The 12597-nt window shown below is 47.2% G+C and overlaps 1 protein-coding gene across 1 annotated transcript in view; it reads left to right on the top strand.

Moving 5' to 3' along the window:
* Nucleotides 1-343: 343 nt before the first annotated feature.
* LOC147634105 (nucleotide pyrophosphatase/phosphodiesterase-like) overlaps nt 344-12597 on the top strand; it is a 55888-nt gene continuing 43634 nt past the window's right edge. The window contains exon 1 of the mRNA XM_086805215.1: nt 344-497. The gene's annotated coding sequence lies outside the window, so the exon portion shown is untranslated. The remainder of the gene's footprint in view (nt 498-12597) is intronic.

The raw sequence follows: 12597 nt of genomic DNA, 5'->3' as shown, positions 1-12597 counted from the left end.
TATGTGGATGCTTTTGTACATATAAAGGTATGGAGATGGGATCCATTTGACACTGCTCAAAGTGTGAACTTTTTTAAAGTGGGATTCTAGGCGCGCACACGGCAGGTAGAGGCCAGGGTTCGTGAAAAGATAGGTTCAACTTAGCCTAGAACTCGTTCAAATTTGTGTAGAGCTTGCTCAAATTTGTAAGAGAAGGAGAAGAATCTTCTTCAAAAATTTCAAGTTTAAGTTATATTTTGCAAAATTTATAGAGAAATGCTTTCTTAAGAATGGTCAATTTTCTTTTCAAATTACAATGTTCAATCCGACTCAATAAAATGTATTTCCCGGACAGCGTGTGAACTGGAAAGGCTCTTTTGTTGACTCGCATTCCGAAAAGGATATTCGCCGAAGCTTTGTCTTCACCTTAGCGGCACGACAATTTTACCACTGCAAATGCTGGAAGCTAAACTAAACAATTCTCAACATTCGAGCTGTGCCGAGCTTCACAACTCAAGGTACGAGGGATTATCCATTAATCAGACTGTACGAATTCTCTTTACCATCTAAACTATGTGCATGTATGCATGTCTTTTAAGGACTTTATCAAATCTGGCTTGTCTTAATGCGCATCTAGATTGGCTCATAGCTGAGAGGGCTTAGGGCCATGGGTAGAATAATGATCAACTAGCTGGTCATTGTGAATATAATGTTTTGATGCAATCATGGATAGAGGCCTTTGAGCCAAATCTGTGGTCCAGCAAAAGAAAAGAAAACATTCAAACAAAGAGAAAAAGCATGCTAATCAACTAGGAGAGCTGTGATGCCAACATTCACCAGATGAAACTGAACCATGGATTTTTTTTTTGGGGGTAGGAAACTAGCTACATAGGCTAAATTATCCATGTGATGCTACATGATGACAATATGTGGTCATACAGTGATACTATCCTCCTCCATAATAGAGTGCAAAGCAGCCATAACGTTTCCCCTCTGTGATGGGAGCTTGCCATGTCGTCCTTTGGCCCCATGTACGTGGGGTGTCACTAGTGATTGAGCTATATCCCTTCACCAAGGGAACATCATGCAATGAGAAGAAATCAACCCGCTTTGGGACGGGTAGAGAGGCGAGGGGAGTGAGCCAATCAAGAGGAATGGCCAAGTTGATAGGGTGTCCCTCCCTGCGGGCTGCAGACAATTGTCTTGCTGGAGTTGGAGGGGAGGGAGCTCTGAGAGGTGCTAGGTGCTCACGGCCAAGGCAGCCCTAGGCAATGTGTGGGCGGGCTTCAAGGTAACGACCTAAGGGGAGGCGGATGAGCTCGTTCCCCATCGAAGGCTATTGAAGGCGCTCCTCCTTGTAGGTGGTTGGCGGAAAGCCTCCCAAACTCAGAAGAGGCTAGCTACAAAACTGGGGGGCTGAGAAGATTCATTTGATGCCAAGCGGGGGGTGCGGGCCAAGATGCGGGCAAGGAGGAAGTCCTTCCATGGTTCTCCAAGATGGAAACCACGGACAATGGGCTTCCCTAGCAAAGCTTGGCTCTAGGTCATGGGGTCGATGATGCCGAGGCCTCCCTTCTTGTGGGGATTGGGGAGGCTTTACTATTATTCCCAAAGCCACCTTCGCCCGGCAGCTTGTCCATCACTGCTGGCCCACAAGAGGTTCTAAATGAGCCTATAGAATTGTAGCTTGCAATACGTTGACCGTTGTAACACGCAACAAAGCCTTCTTTAAACTCGTGAGTTCATGCAATCCACTTTCCTTAAGAGAGAAGATGAGAGTCGACACAAGATTGGGTCCCAATTACCCACTGAAGGGCCCCTTGCAAGCAGGAGTATTTGCTTGTATTACTTTGGAGAACTTGTACAATGATGTGAATGATGATTGGGGACTGCCAAACGCAAGGACGAGGAAGGCTGAATGCTGGCTGAACCATATGCTGACCCTATAGCACTATAGAAGGCTCTATGAAGCCACTTATGCAAGTCCGGATCTGCAGAGGATATGCACATATTCTGGTTGAAGATGAGAGGATCTTCTCTGTTTCCTAGGGGATGAAGAAGGGGGTGCTTGAAGGCTGATTTATATGCTCTAGAAAAACCCGAGGGCTTTTTGGCATACATGGTCTCTAACTGCAGGATGAACTTCTGTGAACTGAGATGATTTACGCTAAGGAATGTAGGGCTGCTTATAGAGTGACCTATGCTGCTGGTCGGTGATCATATGCTGGTGTTGACAAGCATTAGATGCTGGTTGACTGGCATATTAGTGGTTGGAAATGGTGCCGATTGGGTATAGGGGTTGCCCATGATGCTTGGCAGCACATGCCTCATGGCTGCCCCATAAGTTTTACATGCCTAGCCTCAGATGACTTAACCATGCCTAGCCTCGATGACTTATACTCTTTGTTCTCCAAGTGGGCTAAGGAACTGACCTTGACACCTAAGGTTGGGAGACTGACTTACGTAGCTTGTGCTTGACATGTCTTGGACTAGGGCTCACAAAATGCTTTGTGTATGCATCTAAAGAACTGACTTAACCATTCCTAGCCTCAGATGACTTATATCCTTTGTTCTCCAAGTGGGTTAAGGGACTGACCTTGACACCTAAGGTTGGGAGATTGACCTATGTAGCTTGTGCTTGACATGTCCCGGACTAGGCCTCACAATGGGGGCCATAGCATGCGACAAATATTCCTAAAAAGGGTACTAATGATGTAACATGTTATACGAATGCTAAGCCAGTGTGTCACATAGCACCTCAGTGCAGGGTGCATGTGACATTTTTTACCTCTTGCGGCAGCAGGTTCATGGACTCTAAGTAGTCTGACGATATTTGCAGATACTCATGGAAGAACTCTTCATCTAGCAATACGGCTTCATGAGTGCGTCGGTCGTCGAACTTCATGCAGAACTGTCTCTGTCTGCGACGACCGGCGGAACCATACTTCCATCTATGGAGAAGAATCTGCGTAGGCTCGATGTCTTCGGCTTTGTCAGCTGTTGCTCATGTGAGACCATCTGCAAAGTTGGTCCAACATGGAAGACGCTGTGCATGTCTAGTTGTCTAGTAGCTTGAGCTACCTGGAGACATCACTGATTTTTTTGATGATCAGAGAAGGGCCAAAGCTTCAAAACGAGAGCTTGGGAGAACGCTGCCCACTTGCTTCAATCTCTGCTTCATGATTCGGAGATATACCCAATCCCCTTCTTTGTAGTTGACATCTCTTGGAGATTTGTTAGCTTGCCTAGTGTATGCTTCCTGAGCTTTGGCGAGGAGCTCCTTTACTGACTCAATGATTTCTGAAAATATTTTTGTGGTCTTGTTGGCCTCCAAGGAAGGCGACACCATCCTCGTAAGAATTGACGAGAAACGGCGGGCAAAAGTTACCTCATAAGGAGTCCGACCAATACTAGATGAATGAGTATCATTCAGGATTGCTTCTACCAAAGGAAGATAATGCTCCCACTTCGAGTCTGACCATGGAAATACGACTTGAGAACATCAAATGCCAGCTGATTGTATATTTTTGTTTGGCTGTCTATCTGTGGATGGAATGCGTTGACTATAACTTGGTCCCAAAGTTGTCGAATAATGCTCTCCAGAAATGTGAAGTAAACTTGGGATCCCTGTTGGATGTGATTGTCCTTGGCAAACTACATATGGGGTACCAAAGGTGAAGAAACAAGCTAGCGATATCTTTTGTTGTGGCCGTCAGCTTGCACAGAATAAGCATGCAAAACTTATTGAACCGATCAACAATTGTCATGCATTGTGTGTTCTTGGATCCAAATGAACCGATCAACAATTGTCATGCATTGTGTGTTCTTGGATCCAAATGTTAGAAGGGGTCCTACAAAATCCATGTTGATATCTCGGAAAGGTCCTTCTGGAACTGGCAAAGACTGTAGCTATCCTGCTTGCTTCGTATGAGGAAGCTTAACCTTTTGGCAAAATTGACATGACTGGACATGCTTATAGACATCCCTTTTCATTTTTGGCCAATAAAATGAACGCTCTAACTTCTCCAATGTACTGTTGATACTGCGGTGACCTCTGACAAGAGAGTCGTGGGCATCGTGAAGAAGTGCGTGTCGCGTTTCTCTTAGTATGTATAGTTGGTTCTTGTAGAAGAATTAGCTATCCTGGGTGGTATAGTGACTCGGTTCTGAGTGAAGGGCCAATCTATACTGAATTCAAAGAATCCTCATATATTGTCTAAATCCTTTAGCTGTATTTCGAGCACAATGGACTCCTGTGAATGATACCTTTGTGACTTGGAGCATCGGCAACGGGGTTATTCTTGCCACGGATGTATTGAATCATACCTTCAAATTGTTGAAAAATCTGACTTCACTTGGCTTGTTTGCCACTCCATTGGGCGCTAGGCATGGTTTGCAACCATTTAAGTGCTTGATGATCCATCTTAATTGCGAATTCCCTCCCATATAAAGGAAAGGTTTCCAATGCTTAAGAGCCGTCATCACCCCCAATAACTCTTATCATATATTGAATAGTTCTTCTTTGCATCATTCAATTTTTGGCTCTCCTATGGCTAAATTGTTGGCATCGGTGATCACCTCAAAAGGATTATGTCACGTGCACCGCGCACTTGGATGCCACGTAGACATATCTGTCATCCCAGTCGTCCGAGGTTAGGTGTGCATTGTCCTGCACATGAGTCCAAGGTCAGGCGTGCACTGTCCTGCACATGAAACAGTGCCAGGCCGCGCTGCGAGTCTCCCTCTGGAATGATGTCAGTGATTATGTGTATCTGGTATGGTATTGGATGCGAGATCATTGTGTAGATAAGTTAGGGTTTGCTTATAGGACAGGGGCCAGCCCATAGGGCTACCCCAAGTCCTTGTGTGGGCATGGGGACAGTGTAAAACCACCCCCATGAGGGCCAGGAAGGCCCTGGCTGTACCCACCAGCCATGGATAGGCCATGGAGGGCTGTAGGACAGCCCTAGGGGCAGGCCAGGGGTAGCATACAGGTTGTCCAGCCTCTTTATGGCTGTAAGGGCAAGTATGGGGCAGCCCATACAGGCTGCCCAGGCTCCAAACAGCATGCATACAGTGCCCAGGCCTGTTAGAAAACCAGGCGCCTAGTGCCCAGCCATCAAAGAAGTGATGCGTAGCATTTTACTGATTTTATTCAGCATTTAATGCTGTTTATACAGTCGTGGGTATTTATTGAGATAGCCGACTGGATAATAGCTGGCCGACTGCCTTATCTGAAGGGTATAATTACCAAGGGCCCAAATCCGTTGTGTTATCTCATAATTCACCGATAGCTAAGGCAATCAAGGGCCAGGACAGCCAAGGAGTTGCTAACGCAAAGAGGTGAAGGATTGCAGGTCAAGGGCAGAGGTATCTCAGCCAAGAAAGGTCAAGTTTTCTGTATTTTCTTTTCAGATTTGCATCATTCTAATAAAGCAAATACACCATTCGTGCAGAGGGTATTTGGGACCCAATATTGTGTCCTCTCTTCTCTCTCCCTCTCTCTCTATTTTCTGCACATCTTCATTCAGTTTTGTGCGTTAATTCCGTCGCGACAAGTGTGTTGTTTTCTGAGCATTGAAGTTACCAATCTCCCCCGAAGCTTCCGCATGTTACAGTGGTATCAGAGCCTACTTCAAGTGCAAAGATTCAGCAAAGAAACTGGAATTTTTTCTCGCTCGTGTGGTTGGTTTTAATCCAGTGGGAGGTGCGTATGTTTAGGCCAGCCACCTTCAAATATGCACGCTCGCTTGTGCACAGTGCAGAAATGAAGCATAATGGTGGCAAGCCCAAGGCTTCCCAGTCGGCTACTCCCAAGGCTACTCAGGGGGAAAAGGCTAGAACCAAATGGGGTCTTTTTGAGGACAGAGCACGGGAGCCTTTGGCTCCAAGAACTCGAACAATGCGCTAGAAAGCGGAGGCAGGCAAGATAGGTGACAAGTTGAGTGCTGAGGAGATTTCTCAGTACAAGGAGGGTAGATGTTTCTTTTGTCATACAAAAGGACATACTTCTCGGGAGTGTCCTAAGAAGACTCCAAAGACTGTCGCCGCAGCCTCCACAGCTGTCACGTGCATCCCGCACTTGAATGCCACGTAGACATATCTGTACAGAAGGTGCAGGACTTGGGATGGTGAACTGGTCCCATGTGAGCCCAGTCCGGGACGAGTCAGCCACCAGGGATCCATCTCAGCTGTCTGAGGTCAGGTGTGCATTGTCCTGCACAGGAGTCTAAGGTCAGGTGTGCACTGTCCTGCACATGAAACAGTGCTAGTCCGCGCTGTGAGTCTCCCTGTGGAATGATGTCAGTGATTCTGTGTATCTGGTATGGTACCGGATGCGAGATCACTGAGTAGTTAGTTAGGGTTTGCTTTTAGAACAAGGGGCCAGCCCATAGGGCTACCCCAGGTCTTTGTGTGGGCATGGGGATAGTGTGGAACCACCCCCATGAGGGCCAAGAAGGCCCTGGCTGAACCCACCAGCCATGGAGGAGCTGTAGGACAGCCTAGGGGCAGGCTAAAGGCAGACATTCAGGAGATGCAGCCTTTGCATGGCTAAAGGGCAGGTATGGGGCAGCCCATACAGGCTGCCCAGCCCTCAAGATGTTTGCAAAAGCATTGTCCAGCCATCCAGAATCAGGCGCATGATGCCAGCCAGTTAGGGAAAAAACGCAGCATTTTATGTGATTTATTTCAGCATTAAATGCTGAAAACTCAGTCGTGGGACATTTTATGCTGGCCGCGTGGTTTAGAACTAGCCGACTGCTATTGTTGGAGTAGTATAACAGGGTGAGCCCACAATCCCATTATCTCATCTCAGATTTCACCAAGTGCTCAAGCATAAAGAGGCTAGACAAGCCAAGAAGGTGCTAAGCAAAGGGGTGAAGGACTGCAGGTCAAGGGCAGGGAATTCCCAGCCAAGAAAGGTCGAGGATTTCTGTATTTTCTTTCAGATTTACATCATTCTAATAAAGCAAATACACCATCCATGGTGGGGGACCCTACAGAGGGTATTTGGGACCCAATACTGTGTCCTCTCTCTCTCTCTCTCTCTCTCTCTCTCTCTCCCTCTCTTTTTTGCAAATCTTCATTCAGTCTGTGCGTTAATTCCGTCGCGAAAAGAGTGCTGATTTCTGAGCATTGAACTTACCGATTCTTCTCCGAAGCTTCCGCATGGTACAGTGGTATCAGAGCTTACTTCAAGTGCAAAGATTCAGCAAAGAAACCAGAATTTTTTCTCGCTCGTGTGGTTGGTTTTCGGACGCAAGTGGACTACCCCTTTTGGAGTGACTCCTGTCCCTCGAAGGACGGTTGGTTTTCAGCCTCCGGACGTCTCCCACACAGATAGTGGATGGTCAGATTGCATTCCGGAAAGGAAGTGCATTTTCCTGCTATGGCAAGCTTCGAAGACGAGAGAGACCAAGAACCATGGGACCAGAGTGCACCAGGCAGCCCAACTAGGGCAATGGCTTGAGTGTTACAGACATGTTCTAGCAGATGATGCGAGCAATCGCAGACCAGACAACCAAGGTGAACGAGCAGGAGGCGCAGATCTTGGCTGCGGAAGAGCGTACCCGTTCTCTAGCGTCGTGTTTTCCATCTCCTCCTCCCTCTCCTTCCGTATCCCAGATTCCAGATCCTCGACACAAGGATTCTTTTGCGGGGTCACAACCGCAGCCGAGCTCTTTGCTTGAGTTGCAGATGCGTGCATTGGAGATCCGACAACGAGAATACGAAGCCATGTGACGCGTGGAACATGAGCGTTACCTCAAAGCTTTGGACGCCAGATTGACACCGGCGGCGCCCTCGAATCATTTTCCCGAGAAAATGAACTTCAGTAAGTATAATGGTAAACTCGACCCCACAACTCTTTATTCATGGTTGCATCAGTTTGAAGCTTACTTTGCCGCAGTTAGAAAAATAGATACTGACAGAGTGATCTTAGCCAGTTGGTACTTGGAAGGTGAGGCCATTCCTTGGTGGACTCAGTGGACTCATGCCCACACCAGAGTAGGTATGGTAGCTTATGTGTGGGACGAGAGTTTGTCCGCGACCTTAAGCAGCGGTTTCTACCGCCCCACTACCTTGAGCGACTCGAAGACGAGTTCAGGGGAGTGCGTCAGAACGCGCAACCAGTCCTTCAGTTTGCCAATAGAATTTCTACTTTATGTCTGCAATTAGGCTTATCTGATACGGACAAGAAAGGGCAGTTTTTGTATGGCCTTCATACGCAAATCCAATGGGAGGTGCGTATGTTTAGGCCAGCCACCTTTGAAGACGCACTCTCGCTTGCGCAGAGGGCAGAAATGAAACATAATGGTGGCAAGCCCAAGACTTCCCAGCCGGCTTCTCCCAGGGCTACCGCCTCGGGGGGCAAAGGCCAAAACCAGACGAGGTCTTCCCCAGGACGACAGGGCCCGGTAGCCTTTGGCTCTAAGAACTCGAACAATGCGTCTAAGCTTACTTCAGACCAGAAAACGGAGGCAGGAAAGATAGGTGGCAAGTTGAGTGCTGAGGAGCTTTCTCAGTACAACAAGGAGGGTAGATGTTTCTTTTGTCATACGAAAGGACATACTTCTCGGGATTGTCCGAAGAAGCCTCCAAAGCCCGCTGCCGCTGCCGCCGCCTGCACAGCTTTCGTGGTGAGCTCTGCTTCCACACAGACCCCAGCGGCTACCCCTAGTTCTTCATCCCCGGTGCTTCAGTTGGAGCAATATTTAGCCGGGAGCTCGAAGATAAGTAGAAGGGCGCCCATGACTAGGAGTATGAGCGCAATGAATTGCTCAAGTCCTTTGGCTACATAGGTGGCCAGAGAGTTGTCTTGTTTGACAGCGGCAGCACGGAGGATGTGGTCACGGAATAGGCCGCTAGGCGTGCCCGTTTCGATCTGACTTCAGTGGACAAACAGGTTGAGGGTTTTAGCACAGGCCTGACAACGAGCGTCAAGTATGAAGCTCTAGGTGCTAAGTTAGTTATTCAAGGCATCGAATTTGTGCGTGATTTTATGGTTGCCCCTCTTGTAGGAGGGGCAGATATAATTTTGGGTATTCAGTGGTTTCACAAGTTTCTTCCAGATTTCAAGTGGGACAAGCACACGTTCCAGAGCAATCGGAATGTGTCAAACATCCCAATGACCATTAAGTGTGAGCCAGGAATTCCGAACTTTCCGCTCTAAGCCACTTGCAGGCTAAGCGAGCAGTCAAGAAAGGCGCACAGTGTGCAATGATTTATATCCAGACAGCCCAGACGGTGGCCAGTGCTTCCGAGAAGTACTCGGCTCTCCATGAAAAGTTCTAGAAAATTTTTCTTCGGGACAGCCTCCCTCCCTAGGCCCCCCTGTCCAGACCGGAGGACCACAAGATTGACCTCCTCCCAGGAACATGCCCAGATTTGTGACATCTTCCCCACCTTCTAAACAGTTGTCCACAACTATGAAGGCTCCCTTACCAGAAGGCAAGTTTGTTCTCATTGAAAGAGATGAAAACAGTTCCCAAATAAAGGGAATGCTGAAGTTATCACTTGGCCATAAAGACAACCTTTGTTCTAATAGAGACGTCACAATAAAGAGAATTACTGTCCATCTCATATATGGATAAAACATTCTTCCAAAAAGAAAAACCATGTATAAGGTCAATGCCATGGACAATCTTCAGACACTAATCCAAAAAATGCAGCTAGATAAAGACTTTGAAGAACCAGAAGCGGAGCAAGGAGTGAGGCAGCGGCTGTTGCTCAGGAGAGTAGTCGGCTGCAGGCACTCTAGAGGACAAGGCGGCGATTGACACCTAATAATCAAAGGAAAGGTCCTCCAGTCGGGCAGCGCTGAAAAAGGGGCATTTAAAGCACTTAAAAGCACATAGGACTGGCCGACCAGCAGTCGGCCAGTAGACCAAAATGTCCAAGACTACTATAAAAGGAATAAGAAGCTCCTCTTTTAGGCCATTCAGTCCTCTAGGGATTGAGTCCCCTTAGGGTCCAAGTAGGGACCATAATTTTGGTGTTTTATCACCTTTTTATGAAGATAGCCTAGGGTTGTAGCAAAGTACCTTTTTGTACTATATGAATATAGTGAATTTCCAGCACATCTCTCTCTCTACTCTCTCTCTATATCAGCGTTTTGCATCAGATGGTTTTCCAAGAGTGTTTAGGGCTGAAAGTAGACTCCCAGAGCTTCCACGTGTTACATTGGTATCAGAGCATCAGGCTTAGCAAAGCTAAACACTGAATCAGTCCCATATGATGGTGTACAGGTCCAAGGTACAGGAATGTACACGGATACGAAGCCCAAGGTAAGGAACACAGATCGGGAAGAGCTCCTAGGAGGTGTGTAGGTGGTGTTCCACAAAGCCAAAGGGGATGGCAGTCCTTTGAGCCAGATAGGTTCACGGGCAACGGTCCCAAGGGAGGTTTATTCTCCAAGGGTGATGTGAGAGTGCCAGACTCATTTCTCAGGAATGAAGACCAAGACAGTGTTCAGGGTCAGGGCAGGAATGGATGGTGGACTTGATGGAACCAGATGCATAGATCTTAGTTTGTGACAGAGTAGTTTGGAGACTGGGCCGAGCTTTCAGAGAAAAGGGTTGCCAGGGATGGATGGATGACAGAGGGACTTCGGGAAAAGGATTGGGATGATGACAGTCATCCAAGAGCAGGTTGGATTCCTGTCATCAAGTTTAGCAGAGGGGGATGTCATGTGCATGGTCAATGCCATGGACAATCTTCAGACGCTGATCCAGAAAAGGCAGCCAGATAAAGACTTTGAAGAACTAGAAGCGGAGCAAGGAGTGCTGTTTGGTGGTATTGGAGCATGGCAAGGATGAGGCAGTCGGCTGCAGGAGGTTGTCAGCTGAATTGGATCCAGAGGCGGGGGCTGTTGCTCAGGAGAGTAGTCGGCTGCAGGCACTCCAGAGGACAAGGCGGCGATTGACACCTAATAATCAAAGGAAAGGTCCTCCAGTCGAGCAGCGCTGAAAAAGGGGCATTTAAAGCACTTAAAAGCACATAGGACTGGCCGACCAGCAGTCGGCCAGTAGACCAAAATGTCCAAGCCTACTATAAAAGCAATAAGAAGCTCCTCTTTCAGGCCATTCAGTCCTCTAGGGATTGAGTCCCCTTAGGGTCCAAGTAGGGACCAGAATTTTGGTGTTTATCACCTTTTTATGAAGACAGCGTAGGGCTGTAGCAAAGTACCTTTTTGTACTATATGAATATATTGAATTTCCAGCACATCTCTCTCTCTACTCTCTCTCTAGATCTGCGTTTTGCATCAGATGGTTTTCCAGGAGTGTTTAGGGCTGAAAGTAGACTCCCAGAGCTTCCGCGTGTTACATTTGGATATCCTGACCACTGTGCTCAGCTTTAGAATCTCTCTGAGTAAAAGTCCACCTTCAGCTAAGACCTTGAACCATTCTCACACTTGGGCCAGTTTTTGGAGCAAGTTGGCCTGGTCTGAGTGGCTGATCAGCACCTGTTTATGCCTTAAAAACACCTCAAAACAGAGCCAAACTACAAATAATGCTTTGTCCAGGTGCTGTCTTACAGTGTCCAGCCCTTATGTGACCTTGTTATGCAACCGTACCGGTGCCAAACAGCTGCTCAGGGTGGTACAGTAGTAGGAGCAGTCGTACAGGGTGGTACAACAGGGAGAGCAGTTGGGATGTAACAGGTTCCAGACCTGTGATCAGCCGTACAACCGTTACTTAAGTTGGGCAGAACCGTACAGCAAACATGTCAGCTGGGGTCAGTCGTACAGCAGGTTTAGAGTCGTGCTGCAGACGCAACCGGTACAACAGTCGAGGAAGAACCGTACAAAAGGTACCATGGCTGTAATCATCCGTACAAACATGCGGCTTGGATCAACCGTACAGCCGGGCCCTCGAAAGGAGAGGAAGTCACACAGCAGGAGCCACCGATGAGAAAAGCCGTACAGCTAGCCTCAGTTCGATCTTGGCGAGAGAAGAGCCTGTCGTCCGTTTTGGTAAGCCACGTAAATGGAACGTTTCCTTTATGAAGGCGGCTGGCAACTTCTCCTACTTTACAGGAATCCTTAATGCTAAACAAGTTGTCCACTTCACATATAATGCCCAACACTAGTAATAATGTCTAGTCTCATTTAAGTGAATGTGAACACAAGAGCTTATAATTTGTCACCATAAAATGGACCCTTCTTGCCCTCTTTTCACATGCTTTAGACCTTGTAAAATGCCATAAATTTGTCAACAAACAAGGGCACTCCACTAGGGATAAGCAGTATGCAATGCCATGCGTCCCCAGCCCTACTTATCCCTTCACACATCCATGCATGCAGGACACGCAAACACATCATTCTTTAGCAAAAATCCACTAATGCATTCACATGCATCCGTGATTTATGTACTTGCATGCAGGGTGGAAATCCCTCGTTCTCAGTACTTGTACTAATTTTAGGCACCCTGGAATCCCAGAGTTCTTTCACACGGGAACATGCCTAGATTTGTGACTACACACACACACACACACACACACACACATATATACATATGTATATATACAACATATGTACATATGTATATATATATATATACATACATATATATATACATATGTATGTATATATACATACATACATACATACATACATAC

Source organism: Cibotium barometz, chromosome 11 (assembly GCF_041138505.1).
Source record: "Cibotium barometz isolate CiBa-2024 chromosome 11, ASM4113850v1, whole genome shotgun sequence".
Taxonomy (NCBI): Eukaryota; Viridiplantae; Streptophyta; class Polypodiopsida; order Cyatheales; family Cibotiaceae; genus Cibotium; species Cibotium barometz.
The sequence above is the reverse complement of the archived record's forward strand: the minus strand, read 5'-3'. Positions and strand labels throughout refer to the sequence as shown.